This window comes from Pseudopodoces humilis, chromosome 29 (genome assembly GCF_049639895.1).
Source record: "Pseudopodoces humilis isolate 2021_Gansu_Grassland_sample_001 chromosome 29, ASM4963989v1, whole genome shotgun sequence".
In the NCBI taxonomy this organism is placed as follows: Eukaryota; Metazoa; Chordata; class Aves; order Passeriformes; family Paridae; genus Pseudopodoces; species Pseudopodoces humilis.
In genome coordinates, this window is record NC_142228.1 from 3,626,785 (window position 1) to 3,653,042 (window position 26,258).

At 47.4% G+C, this 26,258-nt stretch overlaps 5 pseudogenes across 2 annotated transcripts; 4 read left to right on the forward strand and 1 right to left on the reverse strand.

Moving 5' to 3' along the window:
- On the reverse strand, positions 1-959 carry LOC102112524 (feather keratin Cos2-2 pseudogene; annotated as a pseudogene). The gene is made up of 2 exons (XR_015774683.1): positions 931-959; positions 1-630 (listed from the first exon to the last, which is right to left on the reverse strand). The product of XR_015774683.1 is annotated as a feather keratin Cos2-2 pseudogene (transcript).
- Positions 960-5,606: 4,647 nt separating this feature from the next.
- Positions 5,607-6,588, forward strand: LOC148182468 (feather keratin Cos2-2 pseudogene; annotated as a pseudogene). The gene is made up of 2 exons (XR_015774682.1): positions 5,607-5,635; positions 5,933-6,588. The product of XR_015774682.1 is annotated as a feather keratin Cos2-2 pseudogene (transcript).
- A 5,142-nt stretch (positions 6,589-11,730) lies between these two features.
- LOC148182469 (feather keratin Cos1-2 pseudogene) lies at positions 11,731-12,420 on the forward strand (annotated as a pseudogene).
- Positions 12,421-17,902: 5,482 nt separating this feature from the next.
- On the forward strand, positions 17,903-18,842 carry LOC148182470 (feather keratin Cos1-2 pseudogene; annotated as a pseudogene).
- A 5,217-nt stretch (positions 18,843-24,059) lies between these two features.
- On the forward strand, positions 24,060-24,999 carry LOC148182471 (feather keratin Cos1-2 pseudogene; annotated as a pseudogene).
- The last annotated feature ends 1,259 nt before the right edge of the window (positions 25,000-26,258 follow it).

Sequence of the window (26,258 nt, forward strand, 5' to 3'; positions counted from 1 at the left end):
TTTATTGAGTGTAAAGAAAAAAAGGAGGTGGCTCACAGAAAGCATCAGGTGCTGCCACTAAGACACAGTGGAGCTCCTGAAGAGTGTGCATCTGCTTGCCCAAAAGAGTGACGAAGGGGCATGTGTCTCCACTAGACTGGCTTAAGGAGACATAGATAGCAAAGAAGAGGAAAAAAAGAGTGCAAGAAGAGAACAATGGGCTGATACTATAAAGACAATGTCCAAAAGCTCTATCTCCTGCCCAGAACTACATTCTGAGGTACTGGAAATTCTTGCCTGAGGACATTGCCAGAAGCAGATTTAGCAGGGACGACATCTGCTGCCACCAAAGCAGTTGGTGATGCTGGAGATGTCAAAGCCCCCAGAGCTGATGGGCACTCCCTGAGAGCTGAGGATGCTGCCAACGGCAGCGGAGGTGGAGGATCCCACGGCGGTGTTCTGTGGGAAGGAGCTGAGGATGGGGCCGGGCAGGGTCACCAGCACAGCAGGCGGCTCAATGACGACATGGGAGCTCTGGCACTGCCTGACACAGCACTCATTGCAGCTGCTGCCCAGCGGGCAGGGGCCGCAGGGCTGGCAGCAAGGGTCGCAGGGCTTGCAGCAGGACATGGCTCGGGGTCACAGGTGCACCTGGCACAGAGGACAGGCAGAAGCAGAAAGTGGGGACACGTGAGAAGCAGCACTGCACCCAAACACCCTGCAGCCAAGGCAGCTCTTGGGTCACATTGCAGTGCCTAGCTCAAAGCCCAGGAGCCACCTCAGCCAATTCCCAGCCTCTCACTGTCTGCACAAGACCTTCTCTCCCCTGCCCTCTCCCAGCAGAAGCAGCTCCCAGCCCTGTGCTATGAGAGCCCCTCTTAGTTGAGACCTACAGCCAGGAAAGAGCTGCTCTTGAAGCAGCAGCAGCAGGAGCAGGATCTTCCCACTCACCTGAGGATTCCTGAGGAGAAGGAGGTGAGAGAAGTGGATGAGAGAGCAGAGACTTGGGCTGCCTTTTATAGCAGTCCTGCCCTGCCTCAGGCCCAGAGGCACCTTTGTGGAAGTCATAATTTTCTGACCAGCTCATGTCAAATGTGCACCATCCCAGCTAATGGTAGGGGCTGTGTCCTGGTTTCCTGCTCCACTGCCTTTTCATTTCCTGGCTTCTCCCACATGCTTTCCTATATGAAGATCTCATTCTGTAACTGCTGGGATGAGAGGCTCAAGGATTTCTGTGGCAGAAGTCTCAGATCAAGGGCTGTTGGCATTCCTTGTGCATGGGTGATGTTCGCTTGGGTAATTTCTGAGTGGTTTGTTTTTGTCCAGGTTGTCAGGAAATGGTCATCCCCTTTGTGCTTCTTGCCCACACACCCAAAGACAGCCACGTGAGGGGACATGACAGCGCTTCTTCCCCTCTGCCCTTTCTTACCACCTGTTCTCTGTGTCTCCCCAGGCCAGTCTTGGGATATTTTGCTCTCTCTCCCTCTGTATGGCAGGCAGATGGACACCCTACAGGAGCTCCACTGCATCTTAGTGACTGCCCCTGGTGTTTTCCTTTTCTTCGTTAGACTCATTAAAGTTGTGCTTTCATGCCTTGGCCTCCAAGTTCTCCTTTTTTTTCTGTGGCAACTCTTCAAATCTGCTCACGTACAAAGTTAAGAATGGCAGAGGGTGGGAGTCCCAGCAGTGGATTTTCCTCCGTGGTCTTTCTCTTGGAGCTAATGAAGACATCCTTGGCTACTGCACAGCGACCACCAGTGAAACCACAAGTTCAAAGAGTGGCAGCAGTGGGGATGGGACACAGAAATTCCTTTGCCTTCAACCTTGAGCAATGCTCTAATCCATGTGACCCCCTGGATATCCATGGCCTCTTGCATGCAGAAAATGAACTCTGCAAGGCACTGCGGTGTCAGAATAACAACTCAGGTACAGAGCGTCCCATGAAGCCTATGAGGTTCCACACACACTCCTGCCCTCAGTTCAAGACAGAGACATGGTCTTTCTCCATCTTACTGGCCCCTGTGCACATCTTGCTATGTCCAGAAACCAAGGCTTCACCTTGCTCATGCTTAGACCCAAGCACTGGTCTCAGTTGCCAGTTGACTCAAATAATCTCCAGTTCCTCTTTACTCAGTGTGTGACCCTCATGGACAGACCCTCCATGTTGATCCTTGCATTGAAAAACCCTCAGTGTTCTTGGTAGATCCCATTTAATCACGTAAATACTCTGATAAAGTCCTCCCCAAGAGTCCTGCTCTCCAGGGAGAAAAGGCTACATTCCTTCAGTCTTTCCTCATAGCACAGGTTCTCCAACTCTTTGATTTTCTTTGGCACACACAGTGGGATGGGAGCAGCTGCTAGATCAGGATCAGCAGAGACCATGTGAGGGATTAAGTGATGGCTTTCCTGGATGCAGGTGGGCCAGTCAGCAGAACCACCTGGGTGAAGACAACCACAAACCAAATTTACATATGACCAGGGCTTGCAGGAGGCAATGGTTTTCCTGGTGACAAGGAAAGTCTCCATCAGCTTTGATGCAGCAGTGGAGGAGTGACAGATCTTCACAAAAGAAACATGATGAGGAAGAACAAATGCAGTAAGGTCTGCAGGTACTGATTGCTCCATGCAGGGACAATGAGAAGGCCATTCTTCACCGGGGTTAGAAGATACATGGAGAAGAAAAAGTTCATTGTATGTGTGGTGTTTCCTGGTTGCACTGACCTTTTGATTGTCTCATTATTAATTGTCTAATTCAAATGCCCAAAACTCCTGATAGCTGCACAGTCACAGAATCATGAAAATGCCTTCAAGATCATCAAGTCCAGCCATAAACATAACACTGCCCACTCAACCACTAACCCATGTTCCTATGTGCCACATCTACACTCCTCCAGGAGCGGTGACTCAACCACCTCCCTCAACAGTGTGTTCCAATGCTTGCTAATCCTTTCAGGGAAGACTTTTCCCCTAATATCCAATCTAAACCTTCCCTGGTGCAACTTGAGGCCAATTCCCCCTGTCCTATCACTTGTTTCTTGGGAGCAGAGACTGACACACACTACCTTCCAGGTTGTGTTAGAGCGATAAACTTTCCCCTTGGCCTCCTTTTCTCCAGACAAATCCAGTTCTCTCTATAAGGTAGATCATAGGTAGAGGTTTTATCACATGTCATTGGGAAGAGGAGAGAACAGTGGTTGGGATCTGCCATGGTTTGTGCAAGGGAGCTAAAGTTAAAGTGGGACACTAACTGAACTGAGCATTCCTCTGCAACAATTAATTCATTCATGAAAACATGGAATTAATTTACCATATTGTCAAGTGAAGCTGTTGCTTTGTCTTCAGGGAAGCAAGCCTGATGTAGGAAGGGATGGAAATCTGTCCCTTCTGGGTTTGACAAATTCCTGAGGCAAGGCTGGCTCACCTTTACAGACAGCAGAGATGATCCATAGAGAGCATAAGGACTTTGGTGGACTTTGAGACCTGGGCCTGTGCAAAACTCATGAAGTCCAAGAAGATCGTGTGAAAGGTTCTGCACCTGGATTCAGAGCAGGGCCAAGGAAAAATACAGCATGGGTGGGGAATGGATTGATATGTGCCCTGAGGAGAAGGACCCTGGCTTTTGGTGCAGAAGAAGCATCACATGACCAGGAAATGTGTGCTTGCAGCCCAAAAAACTGACCATATCCTGGGTTGCATCAAAAGAAATGTGACCAGCAGGCTGAGGGAAGCTATATTCCCCCACTAGTTCCCTCTCATGAGACCCCACCTGGAGTACTGCTTCCAGCTCCAGGACCCCCAGTATAAAAGGCCTATAGGAAGGATATGGACCTGCTGGAAAGGGTCCAGAAGAGGCCTGTTAAGATGATGAGAGAGCTGGAACACCTCTGCTACAAAGACAGGTTCAGAGAGTTGAGGTTGTTCATCCCAGAAAAGAAAAGACTGGAGAGATTTTATAGCTCCTTCCAGTACATAAAGAAAGCTAGGGGGCTCCTTTATGGAAGTATGTAGTGATAAGATAAAAGGGAATGGCTTTAAACTGAAAAAAATAGTTTAAATTAAATATTGGGAAGAATTTATTTACTGTGATGGTGGTGAGGCTCTGGAAGAGGTTATCCAGAGAAGCTGTGGCTGTCCCTCCCCTGAAAGGAAGTGGTCATGTTAGACAGAATCAGAATCAACTTGGTCTAGTGGAAGGTACCTCTGTCCATAGCAGGGGGTTGGAACTAAGCTGTATTTAAGGTCCTTTCAAAGACAAAGAATTTTATGAAAGTATTTTATCTTATCACAGCTGAAATGGGAAGTGTAATGTCATCTTGGGGTTCAGGAGAGTATCAAATGCATGGTGGATGTTCTCTCATCAACTTTTTCTTTTCCCTGAGGCAATAACCCCAGGCTTCCACAGGAAAGGGATCACTATAGCATGCCGCTCCTCTGAGCTCCCACCTCTCCTGTAGCCTGGAGGTCATGGGGAACAGCCTTTGGTGCTTGAACCTCAGAAATTTGGGACTACAAAGACAGGTGAGATTTTCTGCACTGTCCTTTCTGGAAAACATGAAGAGTGGTTGGTCTGGGAGAGAGGGGCAGTGAGGGATGGAAGGCTGAGAAAAGAAAAGCTGTAAACCTGACACTGGTTTCCAGGTAGACAAGTACAAGGACTAACTGATATCACCGCCCATTGTCCTCTGAGACTGACAACATTATACCAGAAGGGATGTATTAGGGATTTATATCCTGAAGGAGTGGACAGACATTCTTGGCGTTCTACCTAAACATGAAGCAAAAAATGGAGGGTGCAGGAGGCAGAGGCTGCATTTCATTTCTCTGGACACTTCTCTGCAAGGCTGAAGACAGCACTGTTCAGCTGTAAATGGTCTCCTTCTGGCAACACTGTGGGACTCGAGGACACAACAAGGGGGAGTCCCCCACCATGATCTGCACATGCTTTCAGGATGAAGACCTCACAAGCCCACACTGACATGTGTGCTCTGCATGGAACCCTCACACTGGCAGAACAGACTCAAGTGCACCACCGAAAGACAGAGGACCTACAGAGAGTGCACAGAGATGACATGAGATGACATGAGATGAGGCCAATGAGACTGCACAATTTTTCTGAGTACTTTTAGGACAGCACTAGAGTCAAATACACCCAGCAGAAGCCCACCTGAGTATGACACTGAGTATCGATGACAGAGTGATGAAGGAAGCAAAAGAAAAAATGTGTCATGTCACACGCAGACCTTGGGCATGTGTACAGGAAGCATGAGAGCAGGGCTGATTTCTGGCCACCAAAGGAGTCCAGAGGAATGAGACAGGTACAAATCACCTGCTTGCATAGGATACCAACAGCCCTTGATCTAAACCTTCTTTGTCCACCGATGTCTTTCTGCCCTGAAATCCTTGATGCTGTCATCCTGGCACTTTGAGAAATGACCCTTCATATAGGAAAGCATGTGGCAGAGGCCAGGAAATGACAAGGCAGCAGTGCAGGAAACCAGGACAAAGCCCCTACCATTAGCTGGGATCTGGTCAGAAAATTATGCCTTCCACAAAGGTGCCTCTGGGCCTGAGGCAGGGCAGGACTGCTATAAAAGGCAGCCCAAGTCTCTGCTCTCTCATCCACTTCTCTCACCTCCTTCTCCTCAGGAATCTTCAGGTGAGTGGGAAACCTCTTCTCCTCCTCCTGCTTCAAGAGCAGCACTTTCCTGGCTGTAGGTCTCAACTAAGAGGGGCTCTCATAGCACAGGGCTGGGAGCTGCTTCTGCTGGGAGAGGACAGGGGAGAGAAGGTCTTGTGCAGACAGTGAGAGTCTGGCACTTGGCTGAGGTGGCTCCTGGGCTTTGAGCTGGGCAGTGCAATGGGGGCCAGGAGATGCCTTGGCTGCAGGGTGTTTGGGTGCAGTGCTGCTTCTCACGTGTCCCCACTTTCTGCTTCTGCCTGTCTTCTGTGCCAGGTGCACCTGTGACCCCGAGCCATGTCCTGCTGCAAGCCCTGCGACCCTTGCTGCCAGCCCTGCGGCCCCTGCCCGCTGGGCAGCAGCTGCAATGAGTGCTGTGTCAGGCAGTGCCAGAGCTCCCATGTCGTCATTGAGCCGCCTGCTGTGCTGGTGACCCTGCCCGGCCCCGTCCTCAGCTCCTTCCCACAGAACACCGCCGTGGGATCCTCCACCTCCGCTGCCGTTGGCAGCATCCTCAGCTCTCAGGGAGTGCCCATCAACTCCGGGGGCTTTGACATCTCCAGCATCACCAACTGCTTTGGTGGCAGCAGATGTCGTCCCTGCTAAATCTGCTGGCAACGTCCTCAGGCAAGAAGCTCCACGACCTCACAACGTGGTTCTGGGCAGAACATGATTCTGGTCAGGAAACAGAGCTTTTGGACATTCTGTTTACAGCTTTAGGATGATGTTTCTTTCTCCTACTATTCCATCTTCTTTCTGTGCTGCCCATTTGTCCCCAGGCCAGCCCAGGGGAGCCTGTTGTCCTCCCTTCCTCTTTAAGGTAGACGGATGGTCACCCTGGAGGAGCTTCTCTGCATCTTAGGGGCTGCTTCTGGTTCTTTCTGTGAGCCATGTCCTCTTCTTTCGACTCAATAAAATACTTTTGCATCCAAGCCTTGGCCTCTGAGTCATCCTTCATTTTCTGGCAAACCTTTCATATTGCTTAGGGAAAATGGTGGAGAAAGAACAGGCTTCAATTCCCTTAAAGCTGACAAAGCTGACATCCCTGGATACTCAATAGACAAGGTCATCAGGAGAACCATGGCTCCAAAGTTTGGCAACAGCTGTGAAGGGAAACGACAATGTCTGGGTACAGCCTGCAAGCTCACCTTTTCCTTCTCCTCCCCTCCATTGCCTGGTCTACAGTCCATGGCCTGCACACGAGCACGGGTAGATGAGATACACTCCTTCAGCACAGGTAGGACCCAGCTGGTATCCAGACATGCAGAGCTGAGGTAATTGACAATCAGCCATACTTGGCTGATACTCATTTACATACTCATTTACCACTCGCAGTGGTAAATGACTTTCATCTGAATATGTCTTCTGGCTTTATTATAAATTTGTGACAATTCTCACATGTATGAATGTATGTAATCTGTCCATCAGGTTCTTCCTGTGATGCCTTGAGAGGCTGACCTTGAACAGAGGCTAGACAGAGTTAAAGAATAAAGTAGGTATTCATTAAAAGGCCTTAATGGATACACGTTGGGCAGTACAAGAGTCTGGCCAGGGCTATACTGAAGAGGAATCCAAAATAGTCACAAAATTGATGACCGGTCACGAGGTCTCACAGTGTCATAAGTTTTTGTCCATTTGCATATTGGGATTAATTGTCCAATTACGGCTTCAGATTATGAAGTCCCATCCTTCTTGTTTTCCCTCTGCAGTCCACTGTTGTTTATGCTTTTGGGCCTGAAACTTGTAACAGCTGTCCTTGGTCTCAAGCTGAAAAAGGATTGTTTTATCTACAATTCTATTCTGTGAAGAGAGCTTAATAACACTTAATATGAAGCTCAGAACTACACACCTGGGCAGCACATAATCTGAAAAATATGAAAGCTAAAACTTAAGGCATCACCTGGATGAGGCCTTTGACCAAACCAGTGCTCACTGCTGCTGGGTCAACCTTTGGTTGGCAGTCCATGCTCACTTTGTGACCCTCATTCCTGTGTTTGCACCATACGGTGTTGTACTTGTCTCCAGGAGAGAGAACAAGGACGCTTGTTGCAAAAATGGGCTGCCTACCTCTGTATGGCCTCTTCTTCAGCCACAGCCTGTTTTTTCTCACAGTGCCTTCTTACCAACAGTCCTTGGTTGGCTCCATGGCTAGCTGGTTATTGGTGTTTGAGACATCTTATCATCTTATCATTTTATCATCTTATCACCGGTGGCTCAAACATCAATATGGACTTGGACTGAAAAAGGACAACTAGCGAGAGAGAGAAAGGGGAAAAGCTCTATAAGCTGTCTCTGGTTTTGGAAGTTAATATCTTTACAATCCCCTACATTTTAATATACAATCTTATTATGAAAATAAAAGGCAAAACTATTAACATCAGAAGGAGAATCACAGGGTGCAATGTGTTATTAAGAGCTTCAGTTGCTCTTGGTGACTACCCAGTTTAAATGTCCCAGCAATGATGTCCTCTGTCTTTCTTTGATTTTTCCATCACCCAGTGGATTTTTCTACATCAGGATGAACGGTAATCAAAATTTTCTGTCCGTTTTCCCAAGCTTCCTTCAATAGCATTTTTCACATGCAAGTGAGATTCATTCAGTAGGAATAGGTTGCTGGTCTTAAGTCAGTGTATAATTAAATCATAACAATTGGTAAGACATAACTGTCACCCTGAATACTCAGCTTCTGAGCTCGCTAACATAGTTTTCTAAAGACTTTCCCCGGGACAGTAACTGTAAACATAGATATGTGTACATTCTTTCTGTTACACGTCTTGTGATGGGCATCTCTCATGGCCAGTGCAGCGAGAAAGTGTTATCCTGACCATCCAATCCCTGGCCGTGGTCAAAAGTCTATAAATCGTGGGAGGAAAAATAAACTTTCTCTTTCTTTCACCACACCTCGACCCGTGTCCGCGTGATCTATTCATCTTCAGCGGTAACACATAACAGGAGCTGAATAACTAAAATCATATCCCATAATGTCAAGAAAGTTACAAGCACAAATATTAGGGTACTTGTATGTACAATAATGTTGTCTACAAATACAAAATCACAAGGGGTTCTTGCACAAGCTCATCCATTCCCTCAGGACCATACTCTGTACTCTAGGGACTAGAGTGCATCTCCATTGAGATTTAATCCTGACACAATGATTGGGTACATGGTATATACTGAAGCACCGTGCACTGTTGAAACAAGAAGTGTGGTTTATGGTTTGTGGGATCATAAAGGAAAATTAATACTTGCTACTATTATCTAGTTGCTAGGAGTGGAATTCCCTTTTTATTATCCTATGTTACCTTTTGACTGTCACCTTCCTTTGTAATTGTTGCCCCAGTAAATTGCAGCCACAAGAGAGAAGTGTGTGTAGTGCAGAATGCAGATGCTTACCATATTGATTAGCATAAACAAAAGAAGTGAAGGTTTCAGCCCTGTGGGTTGAGTTTGTTGATGTGTGACCCAAATTTGGTTCCTCCTGGCAATGATTGCTCCTACCAAAATGATAAGGAGTTCTTTGATAAGTAACTCAGTCTTCAATGGGACATGCTGGCACAATTCCCGGTAATGTTCCTGGAAAGATAGAACACTACAAGTCTCAGCAGAGTTGGCCCAGACAGGTTACCCCTTAGTTGCTCAGGGTGTATAACAGCTTGGAATAATGACAGAAGTACCTTTTCCCACTCAGAGGGTCTCTGTTCTGTCTCTTTAATGCACTTGAGTTGAGAAATAAAAATGCCTTTAGTCCATCAGGGCCAGTTTGGCCTTGACATTCCTCAGGTGTAGTCTCAATTTCTAGTTCATTAACTGCTCGCCACACTACTGTTGCTGCTTTGCTCACTTTTTCAGAGGGGCTGCTGGTGGTGGTATCTCCTGCAATTAGAATATTACGTAATTGCATGTCCAGAGAAAGTGAGACCGTCTGTAAATGTTTGGCAAGCACAGCCTGTACAATCATGTGGAAATGTTTATACTCTTGTAAGAGTCTGATAAAGGTCTATTGTCTACCCTTCCAGGCAAGTGCAAATTGAGCCTTGCCATGTTCCTGGCATGGCATCATAAAAAAACCCCCACATTTATTTTACATCCAGGGTTGCTACACACGAGTGGGAGGCTCTCTAAATTGGAGTTACCAGCTCTGCAGAATTTAGCACAGCAGGAAAGGGATCACTATAGCATGCCGCTCCTCTGAGCTCCCACCTCTCCTGTAGCCTGGAGGTCATGGGGAACAGCCTTTGGTGCTTGAACCTCAGAAATTTGGGACTACAAAGACAGGTGAGATTTTCTGCACTGTCCTTTCTGGAAAACATGAAGAGTGGTTGGTCTGGGAGAGAGGGGCAGTGAGGGATGGAAGGCTGGGAAAAGAAAAGCTGTAAACCTGACACTGGTTTCCAGGTAGACAAGTACAAGGACTAACTGACATCACCGCCCATTGTCCTCAGAGGGGAAAAAGAGTGGGAGAATGAGGATGTTCCTGCTGAAACAGATAGGAAGCAGAAGACAACTTTGAATTTTCTCAAGAAAAATGGTATTACTAGTCGTGCTTAAAGATTTAAAAGAAATACTCTAAAAATAGAGACATCCAATGTTCTTGGTAGGTATCTCAGAAAATTAAACACATGGAGGTTATTATGGTGATTTCCTTAATGTTAACATCATCAGATGATGTGTGCATGAGGTCCCACGACAACAACCAGGGTTCAGCAAATTCTAGCAATCACCATGTGTGCTCACAGAGATGAGACAGATCCCAGGTCAAGTTGGGAAGTTACGTGCGTATCAAAGTCCAGATTCAGAGCAATGGGGTCCTGGTCAGATACAGTCACAGCCAGAGATCTAACTCAGATTACAAGCACGAGGACCTCATCTTGAAAGCTGCCCCAATAGGAAGAGGAGTTGGTTCTGGCTGAAGCCTCCCAGCAGAACTGCCTGGCAGATTCCAGCAAGGCCATCAGAGGGAAGGGAGAAGCACTCAGCTATGCAACCCTTATGATGGCTTGGTCCAGCTGTCCTACATACCTCAGCAGAGCAACACCTGAACGTGGGTCAGGTCCAAGACCCATTTGCTGGGAGGTCTCAGCACTGCCTCACTCAGCACTGGGCTGCTGAGCTGTAGAAGTGCATCAGGCACTGGCCTGGACACGGGGACCCTGTGTCCCTTCCCCATCACCAGCAACATTATACCAGAAGGGATCTATTAGGGATTTATATCCTGAAGGAGTGGACAGACATTCTTGGCGTTCTACCTAAACATAAAGCAAAAAATGGAGGGTGCAGGAGGCAGAGGCTGCATTTCATTTCTCTGGACACTTCTCTGCAAGGCTGAAGACAGCACTGTTCAGCTGTAAATGGTCTCCTTCTGGCAACACTGTGGGACTCGAGGACACAACAAGGGGGAGTCCCCCACCATGATCTGCACATGCTTTCAGGATGAAGACCTCACAAGCCCACACTGACATGTGTGCTCTGCATGGAACCCTCACACTGGCAGAACAGACTCAAGTGCACCACCGAAAGACAGAGGACCTACAGAGAGTGCACAGAGATGACATGAGATGACATGAGATGAGGCCAATGAGACTGCACAATTTTTCTGAGTGCTTTTAGGACAGCACTAGAGTCAAATACACCCAGCAGAAGCCCACCTGAGTATGACACTGAGTATCGATGACAGAGTGATGAAGGAAGCAAAAGAAAAAATGTGTCATGTCACACGCAGACCTTGGGCATGTGTACAGGAAGCATGAGAGCAGGGCTGATTTCTGGCCACCAAAGGAGTCCAGAGGAATGAGACAGGTACAAATCACCTGCTTGCATAGGATACCAACAGCCCTTGATCTAAACCTTCTTTGTCCACCGATGTCTTTCTGCCCTGAAATCCTTGATGCTGTCATCCTGGCACTTTGAGAAATGACCCTTCATATAGGAAAGCATGTGGCAGAGGCCAGGAAATGACAAGGCAGCAGTGCAGGAAACCAGGACAAAGCCCCTACCATTAGCTGGGATCTGGTCAGAAAATTATGCCTTCCACAAAGGTGCCTCTGGGCCTGAGGCAGGGCAGGACTGCTATAAAAGGCAGCCCAAGTCTCTGCTCTCTCATCCACTTCTCTCACCTCCTTCTCCTCAGGAATCCTCAGGTGAGTGGGAAACCTCTTCTCCTCCTCCTGCTTCAAGAGCAGCTCTTTCCTGGCTGTAGGTCTCAACTAGGAGGGGCTCTCATAGCACAGGGCTGGGAGCTGCTTCTGCTGGGAGAGGACAGGGGAGAGAAGGTCTTGTGCAGACAGTGAGAGGCTGGCACTTGGCTGAGGTGGCTCCTGGGCTTTGAGCTGGGCAGTTCAATGGGGGCCAGGAGATGCCTTGGCTGCAGGGTGTTTGGGTGCAGTGCTGCTTCTCATGTGTCCCCACTTTCTTCTCCTGCCTGTCCTCTGTGCCAGGTGCACCTGTGACCCCGAGCCATGTCCTGCTGCCGGCCCTGCGACCCTTGCTGCCAGCCCTGCGGCCCCTGCCCGCTGGGCAGCAGCTGCAATGAGTGCTGTGTCAGGCAGTGCCAGAGCTCCCATGTCGTCATTGAGCCGCCTGCTGTGCTGGTGACCCTGCCCGGCCCCGTCCTCAGCTCCTTCCCACAGAACACCGCCGTGGGATCCTCCACCTCCGCTGCCGTTGGCAGCATCCTCAGCTCTCAGGGAGTGCCCATCAGCTCCGGGGGCTTTGACATCTCCAGCATCACCAACTGCTTTGGTGGCAGCAGATGTCGTCCCTGCTAAATCTGCTGGACAACGTCCTCAGGCAAGAAGCTCCACGACCTCACAACGTGGTTCTGGGCAGAACATGATTCTGGTCAGGAAACAGAGCTTTTGGACATTCTGTTTACAGCTTTAGGATGATGTTTCTTTCTCCTACTATTCCATCTTCTTTCTGTGCTGCCCATTTGTCCCCAGGCCAGCCCAGGGGAGCCTGTTGTCCTCCCTTCCTCTTTAAGGTAGACGGATGGTCACCCTGGAGGAGCTTCTCTGCATCTTAGGGGCTGCTTCTGGTTCTTTCTGTGAGCCATGTCCTCTTCTTTCGACTCAATAAAATACTTTTGCATCCAAGCCTTGGCCTCTGAGTCATCCTTCATTTTCTGGCAAACCTTTCATATTGCTTAGGGAAAATGGTGGAGAAAGAACAGGCTTTAATTCCCTTAAAGCTGACAAAGCTGACATCCCTGGATACTCAATAGACAAGGTCATCAGGAGAACCATGGCTCCAAAGTTTGGCAACAGCTGTGAAGGGAAACGACAATGTCTGGGTACAGCCTGCAAGCTCACCTTTTCCTTCTCCTCCCCTCCATTGCCTGGTCTACAGTCCATGGCCTGCACACGAGCACGGGTAGATGAGATACACTCCCTCAGCACAGGTAGGACCCAGCTGGTATCCAGACATGCAGAGCTGAGGTAATTGACAATCAGCCATACTTGGCTGATACTCATTTACATACTCATTTACCACTCGCAGTGGTAAATGACTTTCATCTGAATATGTCTTCTGGCTTTATTATAAATTTGTGACAATTCTCACATGTATGAATGTATGTAATCTGTCCATCAGGTTCTTCCTGTGATGCCTTGAGAGGCTGACCTTGAACAGAGGCTAGACAGAGTTAAAGAATAAAGTAGGTATTCATTAAAAGGCCTTAATGGATACATGTTGGGCAGTACAAGAGTCTGGCCAGGGCTATACTGAAGAGGAATCCAAAATAGTCACAAAATTGATGACCGGTCACGAGGTCTCACAGTGTCATAAGTTTTTGTCCATTTGCATATTGGGATTAATTGTCCAATTACGGCTTCAGATTATGAAGTCCCATCCTTCTTGTTTTCCCTCTGCAGTCCACTGTTGTTTATGCTTTTGGGCCTGAAACTTGTAACAGCCGTCCTTGGTCTCAAGCTGAAAAAGGATTGTTTTATCTACAATTCTATTCTGTGAAGAGAGCTTAATAACACTTAATATGAAGCTCAGAACTACACACCTGGGCAGCACATAATCTGAAAAATATGAAAGCTAAAACTTAAGGCATCACCTGGATGAGGCCTTTGACCAAACCAGTGCTCACTGCTGCTGGGTCAACCTTTGGTTGGCAGTCCATGCTCACTTTGTGACCTCATTCCTGTGTTTGCACCATACGGTGTTGTACTTGTCTCCAGGAGAGAGAACAAGGACGCTTGTTGCAAAAATGGGCTGCCTACCTCTGTATGGCCTCTTCTTCAGCCACAGCCTGTTTTTTCTCACAGTGCCTTCTTACCAACAGTCCTTGGTTGGCTCCATGGCTAGCTGGTTATTGGTGTTTGAGACATCTTATCATTTTATCATTTTATCATCTTATCACCGGTGGCTCAAACATCAATATGGACTTGGACTGAAAAAGGACAACTAGCGAGAGAGAGAAAGGGGAAAAGCTCTATAAGCTGTCTCTGGTTTTGGAAGTTAATATCTTTACAATCCCCTACATTTTAATATACAATCTTATTATGAAAATAAAAGGCAAAACTATTAACATCAGAAGGAGAATCACAGGGTGCAATGTGTTATTAAGAGCTTCAGTTGCTCTTGGTGACTACCCAGTTTAAATGTCCCAGCAATGATGTCCTCTGTCTTTCTTTGATTTTTCCATCACCCAGTGGATTTTTCTACATCAGGATGAACGGTAATCAAAATTTTCTGTCTGTTTTCCCAAGCTTCCTTCAGTAGCATTTTTCCAGTAGCATTTTTCACATGCAAGTGAGATTCATTCAGTAGGAATAGGTTGCTGGTCTTAAGTCAGTGTATAATTAAATCATAACAATTGGTAAGACATAACTGTCACCCTGAATACTCAGCTTCTGAGCTCGCTAACATAGTTTTCTAAAGACTTTCCCCGGGACAGTAACTGTAAACATAGATATGTGTACATTCTTTCTGTTACACGTCTTGTGATGGGCATCTCTCATGGCCAGTGCAGCGAGAAAGTGTTATCCTGACCATCCAATCCCTGGCCGTGGTCAAAAGTCTATAAATCGTGGGAGGAAAAATAAACTTTCTCTTTCTTTCACCACACCTCGACCCGTGTCCGCGTGATCTATTCATCTTCAGCGGTAACACATAACAGGAGCTGAATAACTAAAATCATATCCCATAATGTCAAGAAAGTTACAAGCACAAATATTAGGGTACTTGTATGTACAATAATGTTGTCTACAAATACAAAATCACAAGGGGTTCTTGCACAAGCACATCCATTCCCTCAGGACCATACTCTGTACTCTAGGGACTAGAGTGCATCTCCATTGAGATTTAATCCTGACACAATGATTGGGTACATGGTATATACTGAAGCACCGTGCACTGTTGAAACAAGAAGTGTGGTTTATGGTTTGTGGGATCATAAAGGAAAATTAATACTTGCTACTATTATCTAGTTGCTAGGAGTGGAATTCCCTTTTTATTATCCTATGTTACCTTTTGACTGTCACCTTCCTTTGTAATTGTTGCCCCAGTAAATTGCAGCCACAAGAGAGAAGTGTGTGTAGTGCAGAATGCAGATGCTTACCATATTGATTAGCATAAACAAAAGAAGTGCAGGTTTCAGCCCTGTGGGTTGAGTTTGTTGATGTGTGACCCAAATTTGGTTCCTCCTGGCAATGATTGCTCCTACCAAAATGATAAGGAGTTCTTTGATAAGTAACTCAGTCTTCAATGGGACATGCTGGCACAATTCCCGGTAATGTTCCTGGAAAGATAGAACACTACAAGTCTCAGCAGAGTTGGCCCAGACAGGTTACCCCTTAGTTGCTCAGGGTGTATAACAGCTTGGAATAATGACAGAAGTACCTTTTCCCACTCAGAGGGTCTCTGTTCTGTCTCTTTAATGCACTTGAGTTGAGAAATAAAAATGCCTTTAGTCCATCAGGGCCAGTTTGGCCTTGACATTCCTCAGGTGTAGTCTCAATTTCTAGTTCATTAACTGCTCGCCACACTACTGTTGCTGCTTTGCTCACTTTTTCAGAGGGGCTGCTGGTGGTGGTATCTCCTGCAATTAGAATATGACATAATTGCATGTCCAGAGAAAGTGAGACCGTCTGTAAATGTTTGGCAAGCACAGCCTGTACAATCATGTGGAAATGTTTATACTCTTGTAAGAGTCTGATAAAGGTCTATTGTCTACCCTTCCAGGCAAGTGCAAATTGAGCCTTGCCATGTTCCTGGCATGGCATCATAAAAAAAACCCCACATTTATTTTACATCCAGGGTTGCTACACACGAGTGGGAGGCTCTCTAAATTGGAGTTACCAGCTCTGCAGAATTTAGCACAGCAGGAAAGGGATCACTATAGCATGCCGCTCCTCTGAGCTCCCACCTCTCCTGTAGCCTGGAGGTCATGGGGAACAGCCTTTGGTGCTTGAACCTCAGAAATTTGGGACTACAAAGACAGGTGAGATTTTCTGCACTGTCCTTTCTGGAAAACATGAAGAGTGGTTGGTCTGGGAGAGAGGGGCAGTGAGGGATGGAAGGTTGAGAAAAGAAAAGCTGTAAACCTGACACTGGTTTCCAGGTAGACAAGTACAAGGACTAACTGATATCACCGCCCATTGTCCTCAGAGGGGAAAAAGAGTGGGAGAATGAGGATGTTCCTGCTGAAACAGATAGGAAGCAGAAGACAACTTTGAATTTTCTCAAGAAAAATGGTATTACTAGTCGTGCTTAAAGATTTAAAAGAAATACTCTAAAAATAGAGACATCCAATGTTCTTGGTAGGTATCTCAGAAAATTAAACACATGGAGGTTATTATGGTGATTTCCTTAATGTTAACATCATCAGATGATGTGTGCATGAGGTCCCACGACAACAACCAGGGTTCAGCAAATTCTAGCAATCACCATGTGTGCTCACAGAGATGAGACAGATCCCAGGTCAAGTTGGGAAGTTACGTGCGTATCAAAGTCCAGATTCAGAGCAATGGGGTCCTGGTCAGATACAGTCACAGCCAGAGATCTAACTCAGATTACAAGCACGAGGACCTCATCTTGAAAGCTGCCCCAATAGGAAGAGGAGTTGGTTCTGGCTGAAGCCTCCCAGCAGAACTGCCTGGCAGATTCCAGCAAGGCCATCAGAGGGAAGGGAGAAGCACTCAGCTATGCAACCCTTATGATGGCTTGGTCCAGCTGTCCTACATACCTCAGCAGAGCAACACCTGAACGTGGGTCAGGTCCAAGACCCATTTGCTGGGAGGTCTCAGCACTGCCTCACTCAGCACTGGGCTGCTGAGCTGTAGAAGTGCATCAGGCACTGGCCTGGACACGGGGACCCTGTGTCCCTTCCCCATCACCAGCAACATTATACCAGAAGGGATGTATTGGGGATTTATATCCTGAAGGAGTGGACAGACATTCTTGGCGTTCTACCTAAACATGAAGCAAAAAATGGAAGGTGCAGGAGGCAGAGGCTGCATTTCATTTCTCTGGACACTTCTCTGCAAGGCTGAAGACAGCACTGTTCAGCTGTAAATGGTCTCCTTCTGGCAACACTGTGGGACTCGAGGACACAACAAGGGGGAGTCCCCCACCATGATCTGCACATGCTTTCAGGATGAAGACCTCACAAGCCCACACTGACATGTGTGCTCTGCATGGAACCCTCACACTGGCAGAACAGACTCAAGTGCACCACCGAAAGACAGAGGACCTACAGAGAGTGCACAGAGATGACATGAGATGACATGAGATGAGGCCAATGAGACTGCACAATTTTTCTGAGTGCTTTTAGGACAGCACTAGAGTCAAATACACCCAGCAGAAGCCCACCTGAGTATGACACTGAGTATCGATGACAGAGTGATGAAGGAAGCAAAAGAAAAAATGTGTCATGTCACACGCAGACCTTGGGCATGTGTACAGGAAGCATGAGAGCAGGGCTGATTTCTGGCCACCAAAGGAGTCCAGAGGAATGAGACAGGTACAAATCACCTGCTTGCATAGGATACCAACAGCCCTTGATCTAAACCTTCTTTGTCCACCGATGTCTTTCTGCCCTGAAATCCTTGATGCTGTCATCCTGGCACTTTGAGAAATGACCCTTCATATAGGAAAGCATGTGGCAGAGGCCAGGAAATGACAAGGCAGCAGTGCAGGAAACCAGGACAAAGCCCCTACCATTAGCTGGGATCTGGTCAGAAAATTATGCCTTCCACAAAGGTGCCTCTGGGCCTGAGGCAGGGCAGGACTGCTATAAAAGGCAGCCCAAGTCTCTGCTCTCTCATCCACTTCTCTCACCTCCTTCTCCTCAGGAATCCTCAGGTGAGTGGGAAACCTCTTCTCCTCCTCCTGCTTCAAGAGCAGCTCTTTCCTGGCTGTAGGTCTCAACTAGGAGGGGCTCTCATAGCACAGGGCTGGGAGCTGCTTCTGCTGGGAGAGGACAGGGGAGAGAAGGTCTTGTGCAGACAGTGAGAGGCTGGCACTTGGCTGAGGTGGCTCCTGGGCTTTGAGCTGGGCAGTTCAATGAGGGCCAGGAGATGCCTTGGCTGCAGGGTGATTGGGTGTAGGGATGCTTCTCACGTGTCCCCACTTTCTTCTCCTGCCTGTCCTCTGTGCCAGGTGCACCTGTGACCCCGAGCCATGTCCTGCTGCCGGCCCTGCGACCCTTGCTGCCAGCCCTGCGGCCCCTGCCCGCTGGGCAGCAGCTGCAATGAGTGCTGTGTCAGGCAGTGCCAGAGCTCCCATGTCGTCATTGAGCCGCCTGCTGTGCTGGTGACCCTGCCCGGCCCCGTCCTCAGCTCCTTCCCACAGAACACCGCCGTGGGATCCTCCACCTCCGCTGCCGTTGGCAGCATCCTCAGCTCTCAGGGAGTGCCCATCAGCTCCGGGGGCTTTGACATCTCCAGCATCACCAACTGCTTTGGTGGCAGCAGATGTCGTCCCTGCTAAATCTGCTGACAACGTCCTCAGGCAAGAAGCTCCACGACCTCACAACGTGGTTCTGGGCAGAACATGATTCTGGTCAGGAAACAGAGCTTTTGGACATTCTGTTTACAGCTTTAGGATGATGTTTCTTTCTCCTACTATTCCATCTTCTTTCTGTGCTGCCCATTTGTCCCCAGGCCAGCCCAGGGGAGCCTGTTGTCCTCCCTTCCTCTTTAAGGTAGACGGATGGTCACCCTGGAGGAGCTTCTCTGCATCTTAGGGGCTGCTTCTGGTGCTTTCTGTGAGCCATGTCCTCTTCTTTAGACTCAATAAAATACTTTTGCATCCAAGCCTTGGCCTCTGAGTCATCCTTCATTTTCTGGCAAACCTTTCATATTGCTTAGGGAAAATGGTGGAGAAAGAACAGGCTTCAATTCCCTTAAAGCTGACAAAGCTGACATCCCTGGATACTCAATAGACAAGGTCATCAGGAGAACCATGGCTCCAAAGTTTGGCAACAGCTGTGAAGGGAAACGACAATGTCTGGGTACAGCCTGCAAGCTCACCTTTTCCTTCTCCTCCCCTCCATTGCCTGGTCTACAGTCCATGGCCTGCACACGAGCACGGGTAGATGAGATACACTCCTTCAGCACAGGTAGGACCCAGCTGGTATCCAGACATGCAGAGCTGAGGTAATTGACAATCAGCCATACTTGGCTGATACTCATTTACATACTCACTTACCACTCGCAGTGGTAAATGACTTCCATCTGAATATGTCTTCTGGCTTTATTATAAATTTGTGACAATTCTCACATGTATGAATGTATGTAATCTGTCCATCAGGTTCTTCCTGTGATGCCTTGAGAGGCTGACCTTGAACAGAGGCTAGACAGAGTTAAAGAATAAAGTAGGTATTCATTAAAAGGCCTTAATGGATACATGTTGGGCAGTACAAGAGTCTGGCCAGGGCTATACTGAAGAGGAATCCAAAATAGTCACAAAATTGATGACCGGTCACGAGGTCTCACAGTGTCATAAGTTTTTGTCCATTTGCATATTGGGATTAATTGTCCAATTACGGCTTCAGATTATGAAGTCCCATCCTTCTTGTTTTCCCTCTGCAGTCCACTGTTGTTTATGCTTTTGGGCCTGAAACTTGTAACAGCTGTCCTTGGTCTCAAGCTGAAAAAGGATTGTTTTATCTACAATTCTATTCTGTGAAGAGAGCTTAATAACACTTAATATGAAGCTCAGAACTACACACCTGGGCAGCACATAATCTGAAAAATATGAAAGCTAAAACTTAAGGCATCACCTGGATGAGGCCTTTGACCAAACCAGTGCTCACTGCTGCTGGGTCAACCTTTGGTTGGCAGTCCATGCTCACTTTGTGACCTCATTCCTGTGTTTGCACCATACGGTGTTGTACTTGTCTCCAGGAGAGAGAACAAGGACGCTTGTTGCAAAAATGGGCTGCCTACCTCTGTATGGCCTCTTCTTCAGCCACAGCCTGTTTTTCTCTCACAGTGCCTTCTTACCAACAGTCCTTGGTTGGCTCCATGGCTAGCTGGTTATTGGTGTTTGAGACATCTTATCATCTTATCATTTTATCATCTTATCACCGGTGGCTCAAACATCAATATGGACTTGGACTGAAAAAGGACAACTAGCGAGAGAGAGAAAGGGGAAAAGCTCTATAAGCTGTCTCTGGTTTTGGAAGTTAATATCTTTACAATCCCCTACATTTTAATATACAATCTTATTATGAAAATAAAAGGCAAAACTATTAACATCAGAAGGAGAATCACAGGGTGCAATGTGTTATTAAGAGCTTCAGTTGCTCTTGGTGACTACCCAGTTTAAATGTCCCAGCAATGATGTCCTCTGTCTTTCTTTGATTTTTCCATCACCCAGTGGATTTTTCTACATCAGGATGAATGGTAATCAAAATTTTCTGTCTGTTTTCCCAAGCTTCCTTCAATAGCATTTTTCACATGCAAGTGAGATTCATTCAGTAGGAATAGGTTGCTGGTCTTAAGTCAGTGTATAATTAAATCATAACAATTGGTAAGACATAACTGTCACCCTGAATACTCAGCTTCTGAGCTTGCTAACATAGTTTTCTAAAGACTTTCCCCGGGACAGTAATTGTAAACATAGATATGTGTACATTCTTTCTGTTACACGTCTTGTGATGGGCATCTCTCATGGCCAGTGCAGCGAGAAAGTGTTATCCTGACCATCCAATCCCTGGCCGTGGTCAAAAGTCTATAAATCGTGGGAGGAAAAATAAACTTTCTCTTTCTTTCACCACACCTCGACCCGTGTCCGCGTGATCTATTCATCTTCAGCGGTAACACATAACAGGAGCTGAATAACTAAAATCATATCCCATAATGTCAAGAAAGTTACAAGCACAAATATTAGGGTACTTGTATGTACAATAATGTTGTCTACAAATACAAAATCACAAGGGGTTCTTGCACAAGCACATCCATTCCCTCAGTACCATACTCTGTACTCTAGGGACTAGAGTGCATCTCCATTGAGATTTAATCCTGACACAATGATTGGGTACATGGTATATACTGAAGCACCGTGCACTGTTGAAACAAGAAGTGTGGTTTATGGTTTGTGGGATCATAAAGGAAAATTAATACTTGCTACTATTATCTAGTTGCTAGGAGAGGAATTCCCTTTTTATTATCCTAGGTTACCTTTTGACTGTCACCTTCCTTTGTAATTGTTGCCCCAGTAAATTGCAGCCACAAGAGAGAAGTGTGTGTAGTGCAGAATGCAGATGCTTACCATATTGATTAGCATAAACAAAAGAAGTGCAGGTTTCAGCCCTGTGGGTTGAGTTTGTTGATGTGTGACCCAAATTTGGTTCCTCCTGGCAATGATTGCTCCTACCAAAATGATAAGGAGTTCTTTGATAAGTAACTCAGTCTTCAATGGGACATGCTGGCACAATTCCCGGTAATGTCCCTGGAAAGATAGAACACTACAAGTCTCAGCAGAGTTGGCCCAGACAGGTTACCCCTTAGTTGCTCAGGGTGTATAACAGCTTGGAATAATGACAGAAGTACCTTTTCCCACTCAGAGGGTCTCTGTTCTGTCTCTTTAATGCACTTGAGTGGAGAAATAAAAATGCCTTTAGTCCATCAGGGCCAGTTTGGCCTTGACATTCCTCAGGTGTAGTCTCAATTTCTAGTTCATTAACTGCTCGCCACACTACTGTTGCTGCTTTGCTCACTTTTTCAGAGGGGCTGCTGGTGGTGGTATCTCCTGCAATTAGAATATGACATAATTGCATGTCCAGAGAAAGTGAGACCGTCTGTAAACGTTTGGCAAGCACAGCCTGTACAATCATGTGGAAATGTTTATACTCTTGTAAGAGTCTGATAAAGGTCTATTGTCTACCCTTCCAGGCAAGTGCAAATTGAGCCTTGCCATGTTCCTGGCATGGCATCATAAAAAAAACCCCACATTTATTTTACATCCAGGGTTGCTACACACGAGTGGGAGGCTCTCTAAATTGGAGTTACCAGCTCTGCAGAATTTAGCACAGCAGGACGGGATCACTATAGCATGCCGCTCCTCTGAGCTCCCACCTCTCCTGTAGCCTGGAGGCCATGGGGAACAGCCTTTGGTGCTTGAACCTCAGAAATTTGGGACTACAAAGACAGGTGAGATTTTCTGCACTGTCCTTTCTGGAAAACATGAAGAGTGGTTGGTCTGGGAGAGAGGGGCAGGGAGGGATGGAAGGTTGAGAAAAGAAAAGCTGTAAACCTGACACTGGTTTCCAGGTAGACAAGTACAAGGACTAACTGATATCACCGCCCATTGTCCTCAGAGGGGAAAAAGAGTGGGAGAATGAGGATGTTCCTGCTGAAACAGATAGGAAGCAGAAGACAACTTTGAATTTTCTCAAGAAAAATGGTATTACTAGTCGTGCTTAAAGATTTAAAAGAAATACTCTAAAAATAGAGACATCCAATGTTCTTGGTAGGTATCTCAGAAAATTAAACACATGGAGGTTATTATGGTGATTTCCTTAATGTTAACATCATCAGATGATGTGTGCATGAGGTCCCACGACAACAACCAGGGTTCAGCAAATTCTAGCAATCACCATGTGTGCTCACAGAGATGAGACAGATCCCAGGTCAAGTTGGGAAGTTACGTGCGTATCAAAGTCCAGATTCAGAGCAATGGGGTCCTGGTCAGATACAGTCACAGCCAGAGATCTAACTCAGATTACAAGCACGAGGACCTCATCTTGAAAGCTGCCCCAATAGGAAGAGGAGTTGGTTCTGGCTGAAGCCTCCCAGCAGAACTGCCTGGCAGATTCCAGCAAGGCCATCAGAGGGAAGGGAGAAGCACTCAGCTATGCAACCCTTATGATGGCTTGGTCCAGCTGTCCTACATACCTCAGCAGAGCAACACCTGAACGTGGGTCAGGTCCAAGACCCATTTGCTGGGAGGTCTCAGCACTGCCTCACTCAGCACTGGGCTGCTGAGCTGTAGAAGTGCATCAGGCACTGGCCTGGACACGGGGACCCTGTGTCCCTTCCCCATCACCAGCAACATTATACCAGAAGGGATGTATTGGGGATTTATATCCTGAAGGAGTGGACAGACATTCTTGGCGTTCTACCTAAACATAAAGCAAAAAATGGAAGGTGCAGGAGGCAGAGGCTGCATTTCATTTCCCTGGACACTTCTCTGCAAGGCTGAAGACAGCACTGTTCAGCTGTAAATGGTCTCCTTCTGGCAACACTGTGGGACTCGAGGACACAACAAGGGGGAGTCCCCCACCATGATCTGCACATGCTTTCAGGATGAAGACCTCACAAGCCCACACTGACATGTGTGCTCTGCATGGAACCCTCACACTGGCAGAACAGACTCAAGTGCACCACCGAAAGACAGAGGACCTACAGAGAGTGCACAGAGATGACATGAGATGACATGAGATGAGGCCAATGAGACTGCACAATTTTTCTGAGTGCTTTTAGGACAGCACTAGAGTCAAATACACCCAGCAGAAGCCCACCTGAGTATGACACTGAGTATCGATGACAGAGTGATGAAGGAAGCAAAAGAAAAAATGTGTCATGTCACACGCAGACCTTGGGCATGTGTACAGGAAGCATGAGAGCAGGGCTGATTTCTGGCCACCAAAGGAGTCCAGAGGAATGAGACAGGTACAAATCACCTGCTTGCATAGGATACCAACAGCCCTTGATCTAAACCTTCTTTGTCCACCGATGTCTTTCTGCCCTGAAATCCTTGATGCTGTCATCCTGGCACTTTGAGAAATGACCCTTCATATAGGAAAGCATGTGGCAGAGGCCAGGAAATGACAAGGCAGCAGTGCAGGAAACCAGGACAAAGCCCCTACCATTAGCTGGGATCTGGTCAGAAAATTATGCCTTCCACAAAGGTGCCTCTGGGCCTGAGGCAGGGCAGGACTGCTATAAAAGGCAGCCCAAGTCTCTGCTCTCTCATCCACTTCTCTCACCTCCTTCTCCTCAGGAATCCTCAGGTGAGTGGGAAACCTCTTCTCCTCCTCCTGCTTCAAGAGCAGCTCTTTCCTGGCTGTAGGTCTCAACTAGGAGGGGCTCTCATAGCACAGGGCTGGGAGCTGCTTCTGCTGGGAGAGGACAGGGGAGAGAAGGTCTTGTGCAGACAGTGAGAGGCTGGCACTTGGCTGAGGTGGCTCCTGGGCTTTGAGCTGGGCAGTTCAATGTGGGCCAGGAGATGCCTTGGCTGCAGGGTGTTTGGGTGCAGTGCTGCTTCTCACGTGTCCCCACTTTCTTCTCCTGCCTGTCCTCTGTGCCAGGTGCACCTGTGACCCCGAGCCATGTCCTGCTGCCGGCCCTGCGACCCTTGCTGCCAGCCCTGCGGCCCCTGCCCGCTGGGCAGCAGCTGCAATGAGTGCTGTGTCAGGCAGTGCCAGAGCTCCCATGTCGTCATTGAGCCGCCTGCTGTGCTGGTGACCCTGCCCGGCCCCGTCCTCAGCTCCTTCCCACAGAACACCGCCGTGGGATCCTCCACCTCCGCTGCCGTTGGCAGCATCCTCAGCTCTCAGGGAGTGCCCATCAGCTCCGGGGGCTTTGACATCTCCAGCATCACCAACTGCTTTGGTGGCAGCAGATGTCGTCCCTGCTAAATCTGCTGACAACGTCCTCAGGCAAGAAGCTCCACGACCTCACAACGTGGTTCTGGGCAGAACATGATTCTGGTCAGGAAACAGAGCTTTTGGACATTCTGTTTACAGCTTTAGGATGATGTTTCTTTCTCCTACTATTCCATCTTCTTTCTGTGCTGCCCATTTGTCCCCAGGCCAGCCCAGGGGAGCCTGTTGTCCTCCCTTCCTCTTTAAGGTAGACGGATGGTCACCCTGGAGGAGCTTCTCTGCATCTTAGGGGCTGCTTCTGGTGCTTTCTGTGAGCCATGTCCTCTTCTTTAGACTCAATAAAATACTTTTGCATCCAAGCCTTGGCCTCTGAGTCATCCTTCATTTTCTGGCAAACCTTTCATATTGCTTAGGGAAAATGGTGGAGAAAGAACAGGCTTCAATTCCCTTAAAGCTGACAAAGCTGACATCCCTGGATACTCAATAGACAAGGTCATCAGGAGAACCATGGCTCCAAAGTTTGGCAACAGCTGTGAAGGGAAACGACAATGTCTGGGTACAGCCTGCAAGCTCACCTTTTCCTTCTCCTCCCCTCCATTGCCTGGTCTACAGTCCATGGCCTGCACACGAGCACGGGTAGATGAGATACACTCCCTCAGCACAGGTAGGACCCAGCTGGTATCCAGACATGCAGAGCTGAGGTAATTGACAATCAGCCATACTTGGCTGATACTCATTTACATACTCACTTACCACTCGCAGTGGTAAATGACTTCCATCTGAATATGTCTTCTGGCTTTATTATAAATTTGTGACAATTCTCACATGTATGAATGTATGTAATCTGTCCATCAGGTTCTTCCTGTGATGCCTTGAGAGGCTGACCTTGAACAGAGGCTAGACAGAGTTAAAGAATAAAGTAGGTATTCATTAAAAGGCCTTAATGGATACATGTTGGGCAGTACAAGAGTCTGGCCAGGGCTATACTGAAGAGGAATCCAAAATAGTCACAAAATTGATGACCGGTCACGAGGTCTCACAGTGTCATAAGTTTTTGTCCATTTGCATATTGGGATTAATTGTCCAATTACGGCTTCAGATTATGAAGTCCCATCCTTCTTGTTTTCCCTCTGCAGTCCACTGTTGTTTATGCTTTTGGGCCTGAAACTTGTAACAGCTGTCCTTGGTCTCAAGCTGAAAAAGGATTGTTTTATCTACAATTCTATTCTGTGAAGAGAGCTTAATAACACTTAATATGAAGCTCAGAACTACACACCTGGGCAGCACATAATCTGAAAAATATGAAAGCTAAAACTTAAGGCATCACCTGGATGAGGCCTTTGACCAAACCAGTGCTCACTGCTGCTGGGTCAACCTTTGGTTGGCAGTCCATGCTCACTTTGTGACCTCATTCCTGTGTTTGCACCATACGGTGTTGTACTTGTCTCCAGGAGAGAGAACAAGGACGCTTGTTGCAAAAATGGGCTGCCTACCTCTGTATGGCCTCTTCTTCAGCCACAGCCTGTTTTTTCTCACAGTGCC